The sequence below is a fragment of the Dasypus novemcinctus genome, chromosome 24, assembly GCF_030445035.2.
Source record: "Dasypus novemcinctus isolate mDasNov1 chromosome 24, mDasNov1.1.hap2, whole genome shotgun sequence".
In the NCBI taxonomy this organism is placed as follows: Eukaryota; Metazoa; Chordata; class Mammalia; order Cingulata; family Dasypodidae; genus Dasypus; species Dasypus novemcinctus.
The window spans coordinates 6,161,522-6,166,348 of record NC_080696.1 but is presented as its reverse complement, the minus strand read 5'-3'; the positions used below and the strand labels follow the sequence as shown (position 1 = coordinate 6,166,348).

The 4,827-nt window shown below is 40.1% G+C and overlaps 1 long non-coding RNA gene across 1 annotated transcript; it reads right to left on the bottom strand.

The window, feature by feature from the left end:
• Positions 1-392: 392 nt before the first annotated feature.
• On the bottom strand, positions 393-2,599 carry LOC131275841 (uncharacterized). Its single transcript, XR_009183302.2, has 4 exons — positions 2,484-2,599; positions 1,975-2,024; positions 1,366-1,486; positions 393-572 (listed from the first exon to the last, which is right to left on the bottom strand). It is a non-coding gene; the product is annotated as an uncharacterized lncRNA (long non-coding RNA).
• Positions 2,600-4,827: the final 2,228 nt, after the last annotated feature.

Sequence of the window (4,827 nt, the reverse complement as noted above, 5' to 3'; positions counted from 1 at the left end):
TTTGTGTATTCTGATTATTTTGAAAGGAATGCCAGGTACACATGTCGGAGACCTTTCTCATTACAAAATTGGACTGGAAAAAGCAAAACTATGAATGTTTAGCAAAAACAAACTTTGAAAGGAAAGTCACCTTTTTAAAAAATGTTTCCTTGGGCATTTTTCTAAAATCAGCCTAATTTCTGCATAATATTTTTCTTGGTTGGGTAAGGGCTGGTTAAAATATTCATTATTTTTTAAATGCGCTGTGCTGCTATTTGCAGCTTCAGGTAGTTAATATTTGTTTTTCAGCTTTGCAGTTCAAATGGGAAAACCAACCCTAAACAGCATTGCTGAACAGCATGGAGAAATCCTTCGAAATAGGAGGTCCCCTTCCTGAATACCAACCAGTGTGGCTCTCCTCTGTGGCTGGGAAAGGAAGCAGTGACCAATGTTTGCACTCCACCATGCCCGGCATGTCACAGGCTTAATTTCTAACACTGGCTGCCTTGTCGGCTTAATTTCCGGGTGGCAGAATGAATTGACCCTCTGAAGACGGGCAGCGTTACTGTGCCTCCAGGTGACGTCAACGTCTTCTGGAACGACAGCATGGAAAGGTGAAATAGAATCAAAAAGAACCGGGTTCAAGATGACCCCAAAGAGTGGACGTGCGTTTAAGTATGATAGCCCCACCCTGTAAGAAAAATCTTTGGTGTTTATATGCAAGGCTTAGGTTAAAAGGCAAGTGTGAGTAGAGGATGGCAAGATGCCTTTGAATAAAGACTAAATAGACGAAGAAAAGGATTCTCTTCACATATTCAAATTTAGATTCCAATGAACATTTGCTAGCAAAGGTTTGGATAGCCACTGTTATTCACAAAATAAAGATAGAGAAACTGATGTTTAGAAGGGCATCAGTTTACTACCCCAAGAGATCAATGATTGATTCCATTTTTTCTACATATATTAATTGAGCATTTAATGTCTATAAGAATCTATGCCCCTACCTTAGTTTTCCCTGTTTAGTTCCCATGTGTCCCATCCCATCTATTACACAATATTTTATTATGTGGCCTCCAGAGTTTTGAGATCATCAATCATCAGAATGGCTTCTATCCTTTCCAGGGCAGAAAAGAGGCTACTTTCAGGAAGTATTGGCTCCTTGCCAATAAACTACTAGGATGGTGAGAAGGGAGGTTGCTCTTTTGTCTTAACTCAGTCCTTTCCCCAATCCTATCATCTGGTTCTCTAGCTCAGGGCACCCATGCCCAGTGTGACTAGAGGTAAACTAGGCTACAAGATGTTTGGCCTGTATGATACCACAAATGGTTCCAACACTACATGTATTCCCTACAGAGAAAGGTTGCAGATCTCTCCATCTGGTCTTACCTGCAATCTAAGTGGCTGCCCTTCCAGGTGCTTGTTGTTCTATTCACAATCCATATATTTCAAGGTAAAGAGAAGAGCTTCATGGCTTTTTTGCTTCTAATTACTGATTCTAGTCCATTAACTTTCCTCATCAATAACAATAAAACAACAATATCAATCTGACCACAAAATCTAACTCTTGCATCCCATGTTGTTTGGCTATACTGTGTTTTCCTTCTTGTGATATATTCATCTACTAACCTCCTGGTCACTCTCTCTAATTCTTCACACATTATGCCATTGGCCTTATATTTGTCATCTTTTCTCCTCATATAAGAATGACCCAATATCCTCATCTCATTCTTACTTTATTCACTTCCCCTTTTTGTTCCCCTACTCTTTACCTCAGATCCCCACTCACATGGCCACTACTTAGACCTCATTATCTCATGTTACTGTTCTACCTCTTAAATTGAAGCATCTCTTTCCTGACCTTAACCTCCTCCTTGTCAAACTTATGTTTTAAACTCTTCTCATTATGACTTTCTTTTGACTTCACAAAGCCCTTTCTCCCATTTTTTCAACCATCATGTCTTATCAGCCAGTTTATATTTTAACTGCCTTACTCACGTCTTAAATAGTCTTGCTTCTGATTCCCAAAGCAATTTTTTCATCTCCTCCTGAATTAAAAAAAAAAAATCAAATGCTTTCAGAGATAATTGAGTCCATTTGATACTAACTTCTTCAACTTTCTTCCATGAAATCTGAAAATTTACCAGCATCCATATTATCCTATCCTTTGTCTCTCTAATCTCAGTAGAGAGCTGACCCTCTTGCTGTCCATGAAACATGTACTTTAGATCCAATCCCTTCCCATCACTATCCCTTCTACCTCTTGTATGTTCAGCCTTCTTCTCAGCATGACATATTCGCCCCTAAACTCATTCCAATCTGGTCTTTGGCCTCCTCCCTACTTGTAAAAAGGTTTCCTTTGGGTTTACCAATGACCTTTAAATCAAATATTCTTCAATTTCCATCTTAATTTACTTCACAGAAGCTCCCAGTATGGGCAACCATTCCTTGATTCTCAAAACATCTATTATTTCTATGACACAAGACTGTTTTGATTTTCTTCTTACATCTGTTTACTTCTCCTTTGCCTCCACTTCAAATTTAATTTCATTTATCTGGTCAAGAAATGTTGTTTTCAAGGTATGTTCCTAGGCACCCTTCTTATATCCTACATTCAAACAAAGGCATCTCCTTTGACCCAATGGCTTCAATGATCTCATCACTGCAGATGACTCATAAATTATTCATACATCATAGACCTGGTCTCTGAGTTCCAAATTCATCCATCCAGTTAGCAACTTGCTCTCTCCATTTAGGTATCTGAAAGTTACCTTAAATTCAACAGTATCAAAATAAAGTTCATAATCTTGCCCCCAAATTGAATCCACCTTTAGTGTTAACTCTCAGGGAATGAGACCATTATCCACACTGCTATAAGAGTCAGAAATCTAGGAGCTATCCTTTAAAACCTATCAAATACAGCCAACCCCAATTTCTGTGGATTTTATCTTCTTCACATCACTCCATCCTGGCACATTACACTCTTTCTCTCAGATAACCAAGCTATTACCATCTTCCATCTAGATTGCTGACTCACAGGAGATGCACTGTCATCCAAGTGGACTTGGAATGTCCAAAAATTGCTCATTCTCTTCCCCCCTCCCTCTTCCTCTTAATTTTCATCTCTCCTTTCTATCTCTATCTCTATCTTTGTCTCTCTCATACACAGCCATATTAAAGCACATCTGACTTTTCCTTTCACTTGGAGTAAAGACCAAAATCCTTGAGATGGCCCTCAAGGGAATGTACAGTCTGGTCACCACCTATTTTTATACCACATTTCACACATATTCCCTCATTCTCTGCCTTCAAGCCACTGTAGGCTTTTCTTTAGCTTCTTTGAACTTTCCATGCATCTCCTGCCACATGCCAGACTTCCTGATGAGTTGAAGCTGCCAAACTCCCCAGGCACTTGCTGCATCTCTGGGCAGACATTTCACCTCTCCTATACCACAGCACCATCCAGAAACTGAAGACACACCCATCTGGATTTTTCCAATGCTTCCTGCTGCTGAAACTTCTTCCAATCACTTGCTGTACTCAGTCGTCTTCAAATCAAATAGACTCCAATTTTGACACATATTCCTAATTATGGAATATTTTATCTTCTCTGTATGCTTGTCTGCAAACTCCTGGATCATTCCTACACAAATGAACACATAGGAGTTTCAAAGAAATCCTTCACATCATCTTTCCTTTTACTCTTGGTAAGTTCTACAATGCCAAGAATTCTATCTCTATTGTTCACTAATGCATTCCCAGCAACTAGGGCAGCAGCTGGCCGAGTAGGCATCAATAAAAACCTGTTGAATGGAGGTGGGAAGGAAGGGAGGGAGGTAAGAAGAGATAGGGAGGAAAAAGGAAAGGAAAGGGGGAGGGAAGAAAAGCAGGGGGAGGAAACCACATGGAATAAAAATGACTTTGCTACTTTTAGGCTCTGGCCCACAATTGGCATTAAAGATGGATTAATCCTGTCCCCTTCCTTTAGAATTACCACATTAATCTTTCCATAAAGAGGAGTGAAATCTGCTCAACGTATATCCAAACCTTAATATTATGGTATCTATTCCTTCTTACAAGAAAAGGATACACGTTTTTGATGTAGCACTGGCAAGACAGAGTCTGAAAAGCCTCATAAATCTCAAGAAAATGACAGTGGTCACAAGTCTTCAAAGGCTCTCTCTTAGGCTGTAGGGCATGTCTCCACAAGCTCCCCATCCAGCCCTGCCACCACTTTGGAATGTGGTTCATCTCGTGGAAATATTTCAGTACCTATACATTGAGAGTTTCTCCTCTGACCTCTCACTTTCCCCCTCTTTGATCCCTTATGTCACCTTTACATTCTGACATGTATTTTAGACACGTTTCTTTCTCCTGACCTGATTCCACAATCATCTCATTTGTTCCGGTGCTTGTGTTTTTTATTGCAGTTCACCAACATTCTGAGAGGTGGGGTCTGAAAATCCAGGTGTTTCTTTTGCTCTTCTCTTGTCATGAAATAAACATTTTTGGTCCCTAACGAAGTGATGACTTGCAATTAATTCTACCTGCCTGTTTAGTTCAACAACTTAACAAATACATACTGTGGTGGAGAGGAGCCAGAAGAAAACCTTCCTGCTACTTCCGAAGCTAAGGTTGAGCCCTGATAGGAAAGGTCAAGAGAGGGAAAGAGCAAGAGACAGAGGGACACAAAAAGGGCGAGGGGACTGTCGGCACCACGCTACGCCAGTTCAGAGACAACCTGGCCTAGGGTTGGTTCCAAAAAGAGCACAGGCTCATTTCTACGTATTCCCAAATTTTATTCCCTAATTTGTAAGATGAACGTACTTTCAAGCAATATAGTGTTATTAA